Source organism: Cavia porcellus, unplaced genomic scaffold, assembly GCF_034190915.1.
Source record: "Cavia porcellus strain 051 isolate PalLab524CR breed Dunkin Hartley unplaced genomic scaffold, mCavPor4.1 scaffold_1, whole genome shotgun sequence".
In the NCBI taxonomy this organism is placed as follows: domain Eukaryota; kingdom Metazoa; phylum Chordata; class Mammalia; order Rodentia; family Caviidae; genus Cavia; species Cavia porcellus.
This window is the reverse complement of record NW_026947484.1, coordinates 14,212,261-14,230,346: the sequence shown is the minus strand read 5'-3', so window position 1 is coordinate 14,230,346 and position 18,086 is coordinate 14,212,261. Positions and strand designations below refer to the sequence as shown.

Sequence of the window (18,086 nt, the reverse complement as noted above, 5' to 3'; positions counted from 1 at the left end):
TTGGGGTTACCTGAAAATACTGAGTGAAGAGTTAAAACATAAAAGTTACTCAACTACTACCCAATCCTCATTTCTAAATACCATCTGTCAATAATACAAGGAGTCAGAGCTCCCTAAAAAATGGCTGAACCCAGGGCTGAGTTGGAAAAGCAGACAGGTGCAGAATACCCTGTGCTGCCAAAGAGTAAGGCAGTGCTTACATCTCACAGGGGCACTAAGAGGCTGCAGCACAGCTACTACCACACTTAACAGTAAAACACTAAATGCCTTTCCTCTAAGATTGGGAACAGGGCAGAACACTTTACTCTCCCCACTTTTATTCATTTCTGTACTGGCAAGCCTAACCACTGCAATAAAGCAAGAAAAAGAAATCAAAGGCATGTAGGTAATAAGTAGAGAAGTCAACCTATTTATAGTATACAAGATTACATACACAGAAAATCCTAAGAAATCTTAACCCTTAGAACTAATAAGCAAGTTTAGTGAAGTTATAAGATATAAAATCATTATGTAAAAAAACAAACAAACAAACAAAAAAAGAATTTTACTTCTATATAATAGGAACAAACAAGTAAAAATAAAATAAAATGGAGCTAGGGGTATAGCTGAGTGGTAGAGCACTTGGTTAGCATGTCAAGGCCCTAGATCCATTCCCCAACACCACAAAAAATAAATAAACCAAATAATTGTATTCAAAACAATATAAAAAAAGAGTTAAATTATTTAGGAATAATTTTCCTTGTTTCTTTTCTTTCTTTCTTGGCTTTAGGTTCAATGCCTACTACTGAGAAGATTAAAAAGAAAGAAGCTCCTTCTGACCAAATCTAGGACAAAATGAAGAGCAGAAATGTTCATGAGTTCAATTACCAGTTTAAAAAAAAAAATCTGGGGGAAAGGGTTTAGCTCTGTGGCATAAGAACCCCTCTGGCAAGCATGAGGTCGTGAGTTCAATCCCCAGTGCCAAAACAAAACAAAACACTGACTGAATATAAGAATCCATTGCCAGGCATTGTGGCACACTCTTGTCATCTCAGCACTCTGGAGGCATAAAGACCGTTGCAAGCTCAAGATCAACCTAGACTAGAAAGTGAGCCCAAGCCAGCCTGAACTGCGTATAAGACCCTGTCTCAAAAAGACCCCCCCAAAAAAATAATATATATATATATATATATATATATATATATATATATATTCTCCACGATTCCAAACTGATATCAACAGTAAAAGAATGAAGGAAGCTAGGACTCAAGAGGCTGAGGCTGGAGGGTCACAAGTTCTAGGCCAACCTGGACAACTTAGAAAAATCCTGTTTCAAAATTAAAAAGGGATGGAGTAGCTGACCTGGCTTTTATGAGGTCCAGGGTTCAATCCTGAGTACTTAATAAAAGAAAAGAATAAATGATTGAAAAGAAAACTCTTCTAACTAGTAAATGTAGAATATCACCACTGGTAACCACCATAATAATAACTGTTTCAGGACTCATCGGTGAATCCTGAAACCCATAGATAAAAGACTATTAGATAATTCATTGTCTCAAAATACCTCCCTATAAAACATTAACTACAACAGGAAAAACTGTAACTGTAATGGTAGAATAATCAGGTAGATACCACTTAAATCAAGTGATCAAAGTTATCATTACTAATATTATGTGCTTCCTGATATGATTCACTGAAAGGTAAATCAATTCTTCAATTTTCAGGCAAAAGTACATCATTTTGAATGGATAACAAAAGTATTAAACAGTCAAATTGAAGGTCATTCTAGAGAATAATTGGCCTGTATTCTTTAAAAGTGTCAAAACTTTTAAAGACAAAGAAAGGCTGAGGAGCTACTTCATTAAAAGAAGACTAGAAAGACATGACTAGCAACACAGTGCATGACCTCAGGCTCATTGGCAAACTGGCAGGTTGGTAGATTAGATCATAGCACCACAGTACATGGTATTGAGGCAGGAGATTACAGCTAGGGCAAAGCAGACCAAACAAGTGAGTGTAATCTGTCAAAGTTAGGAGAACCAGGCACATATGCAGAACACAGAATCCAGGCAGGGAATACAGTTCAGTGGCACAGTGCCTGCCGGGTAAACGCAAGGTCGTGAATTTGATTATTGTACTCCCCATCCCCCAAAAAAGAAGAACACAGAATCCGCGATGACCTTGCAGTTCTTACACATTATATACCAAACCAATCCAAAAGTGCTAGCTTTGGTTTTTCATTTACATGTGGCACAAAACCAAGTGAGCCTCCTAATCTGAGGCCAGGCCAGCTGAGTTTCTGACAGGACAACCACCCCAAATGCCTTAGCTATTAAAAGGGAGAAGCCAACTCCAGGTACAAAAGACTCCCCTCCGTTACTTTCTAGGCTGTCAGGAGTCTCTTCTCCGGCTGACTCTTACTCTGCAGAGCACACTTCTTTTCTATCTTCAATAAACGTAAATTCTGTATCTCATTCAATTCTTTGTTCAAGATACCAAGAACCTAGCAAGAATCTTGCTGGAACCCTGTACAGTATCTTACCAATATTAATTTCCTGATTTTGATCATTATAAGGTGGCAGGGTAAAGACTCTCCTGGTTTTAAAAAATTTAAGAAGTTTTTAAGAAATATGGCAAAGTAAAGGGGCAATCTATCTGCAACTTAAATTTCAAAAACTTCACAAAACAGTTCATATATAAGAGAATATGAGTAACTAATAAAACACATATGGTAAAATATTAACATTTGATGAATCTGAGTAAAGGGGAAACAAGAATTCTTTGTACTCTCCACCCCCATACTTGGGATTCAGCCCAAGCCTCCAGGGCCTCAAGTATGCTAGGCAAGTGCTCTTTCACTGAACCACATTCCACACATTTTTTAAAAAATTTTAAATTTGATACAGGATCCTGCTTAATTGTCCGGGCTGAGCTTGACCTGAACTCTTCCTGCCTCAAACTCTGAAGTAATACGTGTACCACCACCCTCAGCCCTGTACTATTTTTTGTTTTTGATGGCTTTTGAGGCAGGGTCTCACTGTATAGTGCAGGCTGTCTCCCAGTGATCTTCCTGCCTCAGTCTCCCGAGTGCTGGGATTACAGGGGTACCCACCACACCTCGCCATTTTTTGTAACTTTTTGCAAGCCTGAAAATTGTTAATAAAGTAATTACTAAAGAGAGGCCTTGTTCTCTTCAGACCAGAAGGCAGGAGGTACACAATGAACTTCACCTTTTCTTTGAAACTATACTGGCAGAAACAGTTTCTACCAGTGAATGATCCAAACCTATGGACTTATGCCTTGCTGAATTACCCATAGGGAACTCCACTAGGGGGCCCACTTTGTCATCCCTAAGGTCCAGGAGCAAAGGTCACATGATTTTCATAAGGGACCTCACAGAAGTCTTCTAAATACAGCCACCTTAATATGAATTGGTCAACTAACTCAAACCACCGCAAACTGCAGGTGAATTTGCAAGCTGTGGAGACTCTGTGACTAAAGCTGGGTGAAATACACCCAGATCAAAGTTTCACAGTGAAAATACTAATACTTATTTGTGTGTTAAGAATGCTGAATGTGCTTTAAGCAGCTGTACGGGGTGGGGGGTTGGAGGAAGCAATCTTTGTGTTCCCCAACTTGGTCAACAACAGCAAGGTGTATGCATGCATGTCAAATTATCAAAGGGTGAATTATGCTCTGTGTTTAATTTTTGTGCATTTATAATTTGTTTTATTAAATGTTTTGTTTTAATTTTTCTTGTAGAATTCCCCCAATTCAGTACAATGTCACCATGAAAAACCACTTTTTCACCTTTGGGAGGAGGCTGAAAGTGATTCATCAGGTGATTGGACTACCAATGATGACTTGGATCATACATATAAAGAAGTTGGCTACAGGGGCTGGGGATTTAGCTCAGCAGCATAAGCACCTGCCTTGCAAGCAGGCGGTCGTGAGTTTAATCCCTGGTACCGATAAAAATGAAAAAGACAAAAAAAAAAAGAATTTGGCTACATGAACAGTAATAACTTGATATTTTACTGATATTTTCCTGTTAAGTACACATTTTATACTATAATAAAATTCATAATTAAAATAAAAAGAAATACTCTTAAAAATAAATATGGGTGTTAGACACCCACCTTGTTTGTTCTCCTTGTCATGAAATTTAAACTTTTTTTTTTTTTTTTTTGGTCTTTTTCCTTTTTATTGGTACCAGGGATCGAACTCACGACTGCCTGCTTGCAGGCCAGGCGCTTATGCCGCTGAGCTAAATCTCCAGCCCCATGAAATTTAAACTTATTAAGAGAGAAGCCAAATGCCAGAACATGCCAGATAAAGCTAAGTAGGAGCAATTCTCTGGGGCCAACCAGCACACAATAGAGCCAGGCATGATGGCACACACCTGTAATCTCGGCACTCAGGAGGCTGAGATGGGAGGATCAATCACTAACGTGAGTTTGAGGCCAGCCTCAGCTACAAAGCAAGACCCTGTCTCAAAAAACTAAAAACAAAACACAACACATGAGGGGAGGCTTCTAACACGTAAGGGAGGAATGCTGTTTAAACTCAATTCTGGGTGAAAACCACACTGCCCAACAAAACCCAAATCCTTGTCTTACCCTTCACAGAAAAAGCAGGTGCTATCAGCACCAAGAAACAGGAACCAGGAAGGCTGAGTGAGACAAGGAAACAACAGCACAGTGGCAAGCTCAAGGGTTTCTATAACCTTTATTATGCTAGGAGTTATCTCTTTGAAATTAGACAGCAATGTCAGATTGTGCTAAAATCCCACTAGAGGATGTGGGAGGAGGACTGAAAAGACAAAAATTAATCAATCCTATTCCTCATGTACCCAATTAATCTTTTAGAGTCAGGGACAAGAAATAAGCTGCACAGACTTCTTTAAAAAAAAAAATCTAGGCACAAGGGAAACGTACAAGGCTCTGAGACAGATGAGTCTATGTAACAAGAAGTGTCTGATGTGCCTGGGAGAAATGAGAGTTTCACCCTGACATTCACACCATTTCTATGGCCTCATTGGATCCACTCTGCCTCCCACAGGATGTGCCCACAGCCACATCTCAGAATGACCAGGGCAGCTCCCTCGCTCGGCATTCAGCCTAGGAGGTCTGTCTTGCTGTCAATCCAACCTAACATGGCCCTACCTCCAATCATTCCCTATTATATTATCTTGCTTTATTCCATGTTATTTCTCCACTACGCAATACTATTACATATTAATACTTGAATATTAATATGTACCTGAATAAATAAACAATGTAAGGATGTAGAACTCCCCCCAACCCACCCAATACTCAGGAAAAAAACCAGGGGCTTTGCACTGAGCTATATTCCCAGCCATTTTTATTTTTTATTTTGAGACAGGGTGTTACTAAGTTGCCCAGGCTGGAACTGAACTTGATCTTCTTGCCTCAGCTTCCTAGAGTACTGGGACTATAGGTATGAACAACTACACCCAGCTAAATACACATGACTTTTGTTTTTAGAGATTATCAGTGAGCCTGGAAACACAGAGATAAGCCTTACCTGTGAATACCCTTTTCTACAATTTTAACTTCTGAGCTACCTAGTATAAATCACATAGTCAAAAACCAATAGGGTTTCACTCTTCTACTCCCAGGGCGGGTACCCAGGCAACCAGCTTCCTATCCATAAGCTATCCTTCAGCCATCAGCTGCTTCATTAGTAAACAAAAAGATACTTATCTTACCACTTTTAGGAGACTGAAGGGTATTGAGAGCTGTGTGCCAAAAACAAGGAGCAGAAGCCAAGTATTTCTTCTTATGGTGGCTGAGCAAAGATGCAAACCAGCAGTCACAGATGCCTCTCTCTTGTCCCTATATCCTTATAGCTGCAACTTCCCTACTCTGACACAGCTGTACCTTTCTACAGTTAGTGCCTTTTTCTCCTTGTGAGGCCCTCTCCAAAATCCTTCATACTTCTTCTCATCCCTTCTTCCACATCAAACAAATCTGATCTCACAATTTTGACTATCACCTGCAGAACAGTCACTTGCAGACCTCTCGGTTCACAGGCTCATATCAGTACCACCAACTGCCTGCTCTGCTTTCCAAATACTTGTGTAACCTTTTCAATCCATTCTACCAAACCAGCTCTCCGTTCCTGACCTTCCCATTTCCATCAATGGAACATGCTTTCTCCTACACAGCTAAGAAGAAAACAAGTCATTTCTGCCTTCTTCCTTTCCTTTATTTCCCCAAAGCCAAGCCAGTCATGAAACGTAAGTTTTCTTCAAAGCATTCTTCCTCCTTTTAAAAATTATGCCCACCATTACCCCAGATCTGAATTTACTGCATTAACTTCCAGGGTCAGCCTTTCCTAATTCCATTCTGCAGGGAACCTCCAGATTAACCTCTGCTCAAATACTGCTCAGTCAGATCGATCCCTTTTCAAAAACTGCCCATGAGCTCTAAGTATATACTATTGACCGCCTACATCACAATAACCTGGGGTGCAGATCCTGAGTCCCACTTTAGGAAGACTGACTTGGTCTGGAGTGGGGCCAAGACAGCAAGAGATCACCACGAGGCCAAACTCATGGAGCCTAAACACAAATTGTTATTCATCAAAAGCATCGTTTGTTTTTTTTCTGAGGCAGTCTGATGGAGTAGGATCATTTTTGTTGTTGTTGTTGTTGTTTTTTAAATGCAACTTTAGGAAAAATTCCTGCTTTATTTTTCCAAATAAATTTTCCCGTGTAAAATAAATGTCCAATAATTCATAGCATGTGGGAAGATAATGTTTGTTAAAGTCACAACGAAGCCTTGTTGATTGAAGTTTGGCAATATAAACGGCACAAGCTGAGAAAAGGCTTAATCTTGAAACCTATTAGACTAGATGAAGCAAGATCAGTAATGGCCATCTTGCAACACTACAGGAGATCTCATTCCCACTGGACGCCGAGGAGTCCTGTCGCAGTTAGGGGGCACCATCGGCGGTCCTGCACATGTGGTGGCATTGCACTAGGAAGATAACCTGGCATGCCTTGATGATGACTACCATACTGACCAAGAGGTGGCATTGGAGGCCTCATGCCCTGCTGCTATGGTGGCATCATACTTCCAATAAACACAACTGCTGGATTAGTGATGGAGGCCTGTCCTGGTCAAGGAAGATTACTTTGGTGTTTAGATAACTGTGCCCTTCTCTCTTCCAGTGATGTATCCTCATCTGGATAGATCAACTTACTTATTGCACTGCTAGTTTTAAGTGTAGCAGGTTTACTTGTTACTGAAGTGCTGCTTTTGTGGCAGTACTATTTGTAGTATTAGTGATTGAAACCGTAGACTGTGTATAAGCAGGGAATGTAGGTTTGGCAGGTTCTGTAGTTATGGCAGGAATACTATTTATGGGCTTGAAATCTGTACCAACAGATCCTTGAACAGCTGCTTGAGCTTCTGCTGTGCTAGGAAACAGAGCTTTAGAAGATGCAGAGACTTTCTGAATTAGATGAAGCTGTACTTGAGCTTGTTACAGGTGTCCCCATCTCTCTGGGCAAAAGGGGCTTAGTACCTAGAGGCTGTGGGGCAAGCACTGTCGCAATTGGTGCAGGTGGTCCAGGTCTATTAAGAATTCCTGGTGCTGAAACAGCCTGAGCTTGAGTCATTGGAGGAATTCCAGGACGTCAGGACGGGGTACCATGCCTGGTGGCATACAAGGCATGACAGGTGGTAGTCCTGGTCCACGTGGCATCATTCCACCCATTGGCATCATTATGTTTGTGCTGCAAAATGACTGGGTGTATAGTTCCTTTGATGATGCAATCCAGGTGGCATCCCTAGCATCAGAGGAGGAACACCTGGCAGTAAGGGAGGCATGCCTAGAGGAATTCCTGGTGCTCCAGGCATGGGTGGCAGTCCTGGCTGTGCTACTGGGGGGATGTAACCTCGCTGAGGTTGAACAGACTGTGGCTGAAATGAAGTTGAGGTTGCAGAGTTATCACCATCATATTCATCAGAATCATCTTGTTGCTTTTTTTTTTTTTCTACTTTCTTGTGTTTTCTGTTCAAGAAGCCGCCATTTTTTCATCCATGTCTTTTTCTAGAATGCTTTCCATACTGCATATTCCAATGCTATGTCTGCTCTCCCAAATACTGCATTTGGTACAGCAGCTATTGTTTCTTTACATACCCGCATACAATGAACAGCCAAACCAGGTCTTATATATAATTTCTTAAGGCATATATGGCATTTCAAATGCTTTGCTTTTTGATGCTGCAGAAGAATTTTCTCATCATCAAAATCTATTACAATATCAGCATCACATTGTCAGTTGCTTTTTTGTCTTATGCACCATAACTGCCCTACCAACAAAGTAAAAAAAGAGACCAAAAAAACCAGGAAAACAAGCTGAAAAATCACTCACTTTTCTGAACTGATGGCCACCACCATGTCCCACAGGAAGCAGACACAAATAGCCAATGCCCTTGTTTTGGGCCATTTGTTTTTGGACAGGGTCTCATATGTGGTACAAGCTGGCCTCAACTCACTATCTGCCTGCCTCAACCTCCTGAGTACTAGGATTACCAGCAAGTGCTGGGGTTATAGACATGTACCACCATGTCTGATTTAAAAGCTGATCTTTTTTTTAAAACTACAAAATAATAAAAACACCCAGTGACCTCACTTGAGCCTACAGATGCCCAATAGTTAACTAAAAGCAGAACGAAGCTTGTCCTTCATTTTTTTGTATCTGTCTCCTTCATTACCTTAAAACTAGATCACATCCCTTCTCAGCTCTGCATTTAAGCATGTTAACATTTAGGGAGTGTATACCTAAAAGATGGCAACACAAAGTTGATTAGCCCTGAATTTATTTAACCTGTCTCATCCATCCCCCTTCAAAACTGAGAACATTGTGAAAAGAGATTTAAGAGGGCATTCAACTCAGTGACTTCCCGGAAGTTTTTAGTCCCTTGGACACCTTGGATTCCAGCAGAGCCTCCCCAAACTATGACTGTCCTTAGCAAAACCAATCATTTCATGGTAACTGGATTAAGTGATAAGGAGGTTTTTCCTGAGCCACCATGTAAAGCTAAAACTGAGATAATGATCAACCAGACCACAGCCCACTCCCAACAAATCTATAAACTGAACTCTTCTTTTGTTAACAGGCCAGTCCAATCTTCTTCAGAGCTGCATATCCCTAGTGTCTCGAGCTGAAGCCCCTCCTCTATTTTCTCTTATTTTCTAATTCCACCTGATAAATTGGCCTATGCCTCTCATTGACAGCTCTGGAAATGTTTTTCTGCAACAATGTTAAGAACCTGCCAGGCTCAAGTGAGATCTCTATCTGCCCTTTAGGGAACCTCCTCAAGACTCAGCTGGATGACAGAGCCAGGAATCTGTAACCATTCCAGATGATTGTCATTGCATGAATAAAATTCGTATGTCTCAGCTTGGGTTGAAATACTCAACAGTAAGATGATACCCAGACAAAGCTGGGGATACAGCCTGTCCGACAAGCACAAATTCCTGAGTTCAATTCATAGTACCAAAAAAAAAATTTTTTAAAGACAGACAGACAGACAGATACCCCCCCCCATTTTATTTTATTTTATTTTTTATTTTGGTTTTTTGAGACATGGTCTCGCTATGTAATTAGGCTGGTCTTGAACTCACTATGCAGTCTAGGCTGGCCTCAAACTCATGGCAATCCTCCTGCCTCAGCCTTCTGAGTGCTGGAACACAGAAGGCATGCATGTACCACCACACCCAGCTAACTTCCCATCTTAAACTCTAGAAAAAATAAACTGAACAAGTGCTACCTGCAGGGCTTTCCTCTCTGAAGTCTCATCCTCCCAAATCCTTACCATGTTATGTTTACCTTTCTCAGACCCAGTTCAAGCCCTACCCTCTTCTCTGGGTTCCTGTTATGTATTCCTCCCATTTGATATTCTCCCAAGGGTATCTTATACCACTGCTCACTTTCCATGTGGCTATGCCTCATAAACACTGTGGTGGTTTTTACAGGAAATCCTTGTGTCTCCACAACAGACAAATGCACAGCTATTGTGGTAGAAGGTGGGTGAAGGACTCCTTTCCAGTTTGTTCTCTTTCAGCAGTGCTACCCAAATCTTTCCCCAACAATTTCAAGAGACACTAAGGATTCCTAGAACAAAGTTGAAAAACAGGGACAGGGATACAGCTCAGTGACACAAGCGCCTGCCTGGCAAGTGCAAGGTCCTGACTTTGATTCCTGGTACAAAAAAAAAAAAAAAAAAAAGGTTGAAAAACAACTGACTTGGGAATAATGGGCTGAGTTCGATGTTAATTATATAGTCACAAAACTGTCAGAAATTTAAAAACTGCTAAAGGGATAGGAGTGGAGAGCAACAAACTGCAGTTTTCAAATAGAAACAAAATGGCTCCAATGTCCCTTTCTATTTGCAAGGCTGTCTCAGGCCAGCCCCTAACCCTGAGCATCAAGCACGGATGGCTGCAGTAGCATCCTGACCAAGGTTCCTGACTCCAGACTCTCCCCCTTGAAAGCTTCAGTCTCAAAATTCTTGAGTGTCCACATTACTGACAATCAGCCCATTCAGACCTGTCCAATCTCTGTGGGATAATTTTGCCTCTGCTAAGTCAATCTGGATAGTGAACTTGACTGGATTGAGGAACTCCCAGAAAAGTGATTGGATTATAAGGGCATTAACCTCATCAATGGGGTTATCACTGATGATACCTAGCCAGATGGTCTATCAGGAGGTGGGGCCTAGTTGCAGGAGATAAGTCATAGAGGTGTGACCTTGGGTACTACAGTTGGTCCCCGGCCCCTTTCTCTCAAGCTACCCAGATAACATGAGCTGGTCAGCTTTTCTGTCATGCTCCTCTGCCATGGTGCTTCTGCCTTGGAGCCAGATGATCACAGACTGAAACAATGATCCAAAATAAACCTCTCCTCCTTTAAGTTGCAGGTGTCAGATATTTTGCCCTAGCAAAGGGAAATCCCACTAATACAATCAGAGAAACCATTGCTATTATTCAAATCATCAGGTCTCCAGGGTCCAGAACCTGATCAACTTAGATAGTCTCTATTTCCACAGAAAGCAATTATTCATCAACCACTGATGGAATCACTCTTCTAGATTACAGTAGGGGCATGGCATTTGAGACCTGCAGTTTTCTTTTCTTCCTCCAACTAGGTATTTCCCTCAGTCACCAAGGGGAATTCTAAACTATTTTAGAGATCAGAAACAGTTCAGTCTACAATCCACAAGATTTTTTTATGAGATTACTGCAACTGCTCAACAGTTACGTTAGAATACAAGGATCTCATCTGGTAACAGACAGAAGGAAAGAAGTGTAGGAATCAGACTCATTTTCTCTTACAAGATAAATCCTTATGCAGAGCACAGGGTACACATGTGTAATCTCAACATTTTGGAGGCAGAGGCAGGAGGATCTCCATGAGTTCAAGACCAGCCTGAGCTACACAGTGAATTCAAGGCCAACTTGAACTACATAGCAACACCCTGACTCAAAAAAATATATAAATCCTTATGTATATGTATCAGTTCCCCACGATGAATGTAATCATTATGTATAGCAAAGGCACTTGTAAACATAATTCAAACAAAAAAGATAAATCCTATACTATGTCTCTCTAAAAAAAGTTGGAGAAGCAACTTCTGAAAGCCATACAGAGGAAGGTCAATACCCTCATCAAAATGAGAAGAGAGCGTCAGTATCAAAAGTGAAGGTAAGTTAGGGGCTGGGGATTTAGCTCAGCGACATAAGCACCTGCCTTGCAAGCAGGTGGTCGTGAGTTTGATCCCCGGTACCGATAAAAAGAAAAAAAGAAAAAAAAAAGTAAAGGTAAGTCAAGTCACTGGTACCTTTGGCAGAATACAGTTCAGTAATGCAAAACGAGTGAGCAAACCTGAGAAAGATACAGGTAACAACAGATGAGGCATGCAAATCCACAAACTTCTGAAAAGTGAAACCAACTGAAGGCTTTATATAATTAGGTGGCCAGCTTTCTTGAAACCCACACCTTCATCAGTCACTAAAACAACCTCCTCTTTCCCTCCTCATCTTAGCCCTGGAGCAGCAATCCTCAAAGCCTGGTCTACAGCCTCTGAGACTAGAGGTTCTGCTAAGTCAACACTATTTTCATGACAGAACTAAAGTGCTACTAGTATTTTTCACTATGCTCACCTTTCCACTGATGGGGCAGCAAAAACCATGATAAGTAAAACTTCTGGCACCTTAGCATAAATCAAGACAGTGGCAAATGAAGATTCTTCACCACCATATACTTTTTTGTCACATAAGTAGAGATAGTAGTTCTACTCCATGACAGTAAAAAAAAAAAAAAAAAAAAAAATCTCACCCCTTAAGAATACAACTTTTGGGGCTGGGGGTTTAGCTCAGTGGCGTAAGCACCTGCCTTGCAAGCAGGCAGTCGTGAGTTCGATCCCTGGTACCAATAAAAAGGAAAAAGACAAAAAAAAAGAAAAAAGAAGAATACAACTTTTTATTATTCTGTATGATAAAATGAAAAGTAAGGCTGGGAGTATAGGTCAGTGGCAGACCACTTGTCCAGCTTATGTAAGGTCCTGGGTTCAAGCTCTAGAATACCCCCACCCCAAGAAAACAGAGAGTACACATAAGACACTTAAACTGTGTGCGGAAGACAATGACTGTTGCTAAGTAAAGTACCTATGTGGCTGCTGGAATGGCAAGCTCCTGTGGAACACCATGTTTACTTCCAAGAATGAATGACATAAGCAATAGTGCCTTAAATGACTTAGGTATTTGGCAGACATGTTTTAGAAAATGAAACAAAGTAAGCCTGTCACTGAAAGGAAAACAGCTGACAATATTTCTTGGCAATGATAGATTCTGAGCTTCCAAGAGAATAATCAGAATTTGGCAAAAGTGTATCTGCCACTAGGAACTTGACAGCTTCCCCAATATTTGGCTGTTTTTCTGAAGCCTGTGGTGACAATACAAATCTTTTTATTTTTTTAAGTATTGTATAATAAAATGTTGCAACATTTAGAAGATTTGCATAAGCTTAACCTAACAGTTTGTCCACCATCACCTAAGGTTACATAAGTATAGCATGCAGTCCAAAGGAGAGAATGATTTTAATGAGAAAAAAAAAAAAAAAAAAAAAAAAAAACGAAAAATTCATTATTATTTCAGATTCCACACTGTAACTAATCTTTACAAAATCAACCTTTGTTTTGCGTGGTATCAAAGAATACCATAATTCCAAGACAAGACTAATGAAATACTCTTCCCTTTCCCAGTAAGCTGTGTAAGGCTGAATTTTCCTTATAATTCACTCAGACAACATATGACAACAGATTAAATACAGAAATAGATCTGAAAATCCAGCTGGCTTCTATTCAGTCAGACATTAGAGATCTGCAAAATGCCACCCTTACTAACCTTTTTTGAAACAGTAAGATTTTTCATTTAAAAAATATGACTTATGTTAGCCGTAATTTACATTAAAAGTGCTACTTATAGTGGGGCCCAGTGATACACATCGGTCATCCTCACAGTCTGGAGGCTGAAGCAAAGGATGACAAGTTCAAACCCAGCCTGCACAACTTAAACAGACGTGGCAAGACTCTTGTCTCAACATTTACAAAATTTAAAACAGTCTGGGGAAGTAGTTCAGTGCAGATGTGCTGGGTTCAATCCTTAGAATCCCACAAAGTTACTTATGTTAATAGTGAGCTTATTATTTCCTTTTTTTTTTTTTTCTTTTTTTTTTTTGTCTTTTTCCTTTTTATCGGTACCAGGGATCGAACTCACGACTGTCTGCTTGTAAGGCAGGCGCTTATGCCGCTGAGCTAAATCCCCAGCCCCTAGCTTATTATTTCCTAACAAATTAATATTTCAGTTTCTAACATGGTAAACATTGAGTATATATCCCACATTAAAAAAAAAAAGTGAGGCTCACAAAGAGCTTTTTGAAGTGCAGAAGAGGCCTGGGCTGAAAAGGTCGGAGAACTACAGGTCTAGAACAGCTGGAACATCCATCCATGAGGTCTCTGAAGAAGGTCCTTTATATTTTGGAGCCCAAAAGAAATTAGTACTGTCAGTATTTGTTACCAGTTCTGCCAGAAGAGAGGGCAAAAAGTTCAGGGCAATAAAGCAAGCCTCTATCTCTTTCATTTCCTGGCAGACGGAGGTACCTGATCCATGCAAAACTTCAGGGAGACTATGATGAGACAATTCCAAGGTCACATAACAAATGTGGTGGGAAATGAAACCCACTCCAGATTATGAGCATCATCCAGAACCTGAAGTTAAGGCTTCAGCTACACAGTTTCTTCAGAAGTGACAACTCTCTATTCACATACTTATTTTTGTATTTGGTTTTAAATTCTCTGTACCCTCCTGCATTCTTTTTTCACTGCCCACCCTTTCAATGTTGGTGTCCTGTAAGCTCGGTGTCTTGCTCTGCCTGATACATAGTAAGCACTCAGCATCCGTGGCCATTGGTAGTTACTGACACACTCTCCCAGAGTGATGTCTTCCACTCCTTAACTCTCAACTTCATCATCACTTAGATTTCTGTAGTGAGTTTAGACCTACAGCATGACCTCCTGAGCCTTCCTGCAGCAACCTCAACTCAGCAGCTCTAAATATAACTTTTTTTTTCAACAGCTTTGTTATGTGATAAATATAACTCTTTTATTGTTGCTCATAAAGCTGTCCTCCTAGCTGAACATGGTGCTACATGCCTATAATCCCAGCTATTCGAAAGGCTGAGGCAGGAAGATCACAAGTTAGAGGCCAGTCTGGGCAACTTGTGAGACCCTGTATCAAAATTTAAAAATTAAAAATAAAAAGGACTGGGAATGTAGCTCAACAGTTGAATGTTCCCTGACCTTGATCCCCAGGAGGGGGTGGGGGGTAGAGAGAGAGACACAGAGAAAAGGAAGGAGACCAATGAAAGCTGTCCCTATTTTCTCCTCGCATCATCACCCACTGGACCACTAAAGTTAGAAATGTAGATCATTCCACACCAACCCTTGGTCTAATCTCCATGCATCTACTCTGCCACCAAGTTTTGCCAATTCTACCAGATCTTTCTATCTTGTTTTGTTTTCGCAGTACTGGGAATTGAACCCAGGACCTTCAAACTCAGCTATATCCCTGGTCCTTAAAAAAATTTTTTTTGAGACTATGTAGTCCAGGCTGGCCTTAGACTCATGGCAGTTCTCCTGCCTCAGCCTTATAAGTGCTGAGATTATAGGTGTACATCACCATGCCTGGTTAATTTTTTTTTTATTTTCAGAAAATCTCACTAAATCACTAAATTGCTCAGGCTATGCTTCAAGTTACAGTCCTCCTACTTCAGCCTCCCAAAGTGCTGGGATTATAAGCATGTATGACTATGCTTATAGACTCTCCTCCATCCCACTGCAGCATAAAAAATGCATAAAACATTCAGTATTTCCAGCTTCAATCACTGTAATAGTTTTCTCATTGGCTTCCTGACTCCAGTCTAAAACCCTTCCTAGTCAGTCCCCACTATGGCATTACAGTAATCTCAGACACAAACCCTACAAACTATCTTTTCAGTTTTCCTAACATACTCTTCAAATGATTTACTCATTATCCCCCAAAGTAGTTTTTAAACCTCGTATTCCTTATACTATACTAAAGAGGACATCTAAATAACTACCCCCAGAGACCAGAGATTTTACCCAGTGCCTGCCTGGCAAATGCAAGGTTGTGAGTTTGATCCCAGCACCAAAAAAACAAAACAAAACAAAAAACTACCCTCAATGCTGGGCATCAAATCCTTGTGCAAGCTAAATTATAATCTCACACCTGAAATATAGTTTTTCATCAAAAGTTTAAACAAGTTTGCTTTTTTATTAAAAGGTAGAAAGCATTAAACATTTTATAAAGAAATGAATTAAGAATTGTAATTACAATAAACATTTCTTCACTTGATTTTCTTTTCTTTTCTTTTTTTTTTTTTTTGTACCCAGGGATCAAACTCATGACCTTGTGCTTGCCAGGCAGGCACTTGTGCCACTGAGCTAAATCCCTGGCCCCTTTATCACTTGATTTGCTTAACATATTTTTATTATCTTATTGAACAATACATCAAACCTAACTTTATCTCTTAAAAGCTTGTTATAAGCAAGTTTTACTCAGTATTAGTTTAAGAACCTATAGTCCCATAAAACAACCTAGTTACATTAAACTGCTGTATTCTTTTAAAATTCAACATCAGAAATGTTCTCTCATTATGAACCAAGGTAGCTGGGAGTGATGGAACATGTCTGTAATCCCAGCAAGACTCTGCCTTGAAATAGACTTAAAGCCAGGCATATAGCTCAGCAGCATAAGAGACTGCCTGCCAAGCGCAAAGTTCTGAGTTTGATCTACAGTACAAAAAAGAAGAAAGGAAGAAGAAGAGGAAAAAAGAAAGAAAGATTGATTTAAAAAGGGGCTAGGGATGTAGCTTAGTGCAAAGGCCATGGATTCAATTTCCAGTACTGTAATAATAATAATGTAATAAAAGAAAAATGGGCTAGAGATGTAGCTCAGTCCCTAGTACTAGAAAAAAGTCAGAACCTCAACCAGGTACAAGCTGAACTCAACAGCAACATGTACTAGGGGAAAGATAGAAAGCTGGGTTTGGTGGTAATTTAGTAATAAAGGCTTCCCTGAAATTGGTTTTACAAAGTATTCCCAGTCTGTGAGGGACATGCCCCTTCACATACACACACTCAATCTCCACCCAAGGCACTCTTGGAAGACTTGTTTTAGACATACCTACTCTGGAAATTTATTCATCTAAAGCTACACGTGCAAGTGTACCTATTCTTTGGAAGCCTGGGACCCTAAAGACACCACCTTGAAAAACCACTGGTTGAGAGAATACAGCAGTTCTAATAAAGTAAAATAAAATTTTAAAAACTCCCCAAGGCCCTCTGTGATGTAGAACTCTATTAACTTCCCTCTTCTTGTGTCTCACTCAGGTTGGCTTCCTAACAAACCCAGCTCAAGAATGTCAAAATGATTCAGGTCTGTACCATTCTTAAAGCTACTTTGAACAGTGTCTGCTCTCTCCTCTTCAATCCCAGAAAGACTTCCTAATTTTTCCAGGCTAGGTTTACTACAATTGATAAGTGGCTGATAATTCTGTTAGCAACAATGGGGTGCAATAATGAAGCCCTTAGGCAAAGAGTCTCTCATTCACCTCAAGAAAAAAAAAAAAAGGATAGGCTGCAACAGTCTCCCAAAGTTTCCTCCAGATGCTTGCTCACTGGCTGAATTAACAGGTGCTGAAATAAAGGAAGAAGCGACTCGGAGCATCTGAGATGACTACAAACAAAAAAAGGATTAAAATATTACCTAGCCCAGAATGTGAATGTGAAGAGCAGGGAGAACGGGAATGTGGTACTCTTCCGAGCAGATCTAGTTTAAGCACTTCCCCTCACTTCCATCGCAGCACACCGCCACTGAAAATGCTAATTCGATTAAGTCTCCGCTACACTATCAGTTCCATGAAAACACGCTTGTCTCGTTTGCCACTGTATCCCAGATCTCCCGTACCTTCCCTAGTAGGATGACTCATTAAATATGTGTCCAATCCAAGGCATAAAGACGTTAAGTTCCACAGGATTCAGATCCTGCTAGACTCTAGAAAGTTTAGGAAAGTATTTCCCTATACATTCTCCGAATGGGGGAGTTAAAAAAAAAAAAAAAAAGCAGGTGTATATGCTAAATTCGGCCCTGATGCCGAATAGTTTGGGTTCCCAACGAGACGAAGGAATTTAAAACCGCAGTACGGCGGGAAAGAGGAGGCATCCGGGCCAGGGCAAAGGAGTCGCTGCAAGTCTCTGGCTCTCACCAGAGAGGCCAAGTAAGTTCACCGGGCGCAGCAGCGGCGACCTAGGGCTGGAAGAGGCCAGGTAGGAGGCCGCGGCCCCTGGCCTCCGGGTGGATGGAGAGGCGCCGAGCCGGAAACGCGGCCCGGGCGGGAACGGCCTGAGCGCTGGGGACCGGCGCTAGGTGGCAGACAGGGGAGAGGAGCACGGGGCCACGGTCGGTGCCGGCCTCGCAGTCGCACTCAC

General features: G+C 40.8%; 1 protein-coding gene and 1 pseudogene across 1 annotated transcript in view; both read right to left on the bottom strand.

Annotated features, from left to right (window-relative positions):
* Ttll4 (tubulin tyrosine ligase like 4) overlaps positions 1-18,086 on the bottom strand; it is a 45,069-nt gene that overhangs the window by 26,892 nt on the left and 91 nt on the right.
* On the bottom strand, positions 1,241-18,067 carry LOC134475274 (BUB3-interacting and GLEBS motif-containing protein ZNF207-like; annotated as a pseudogene).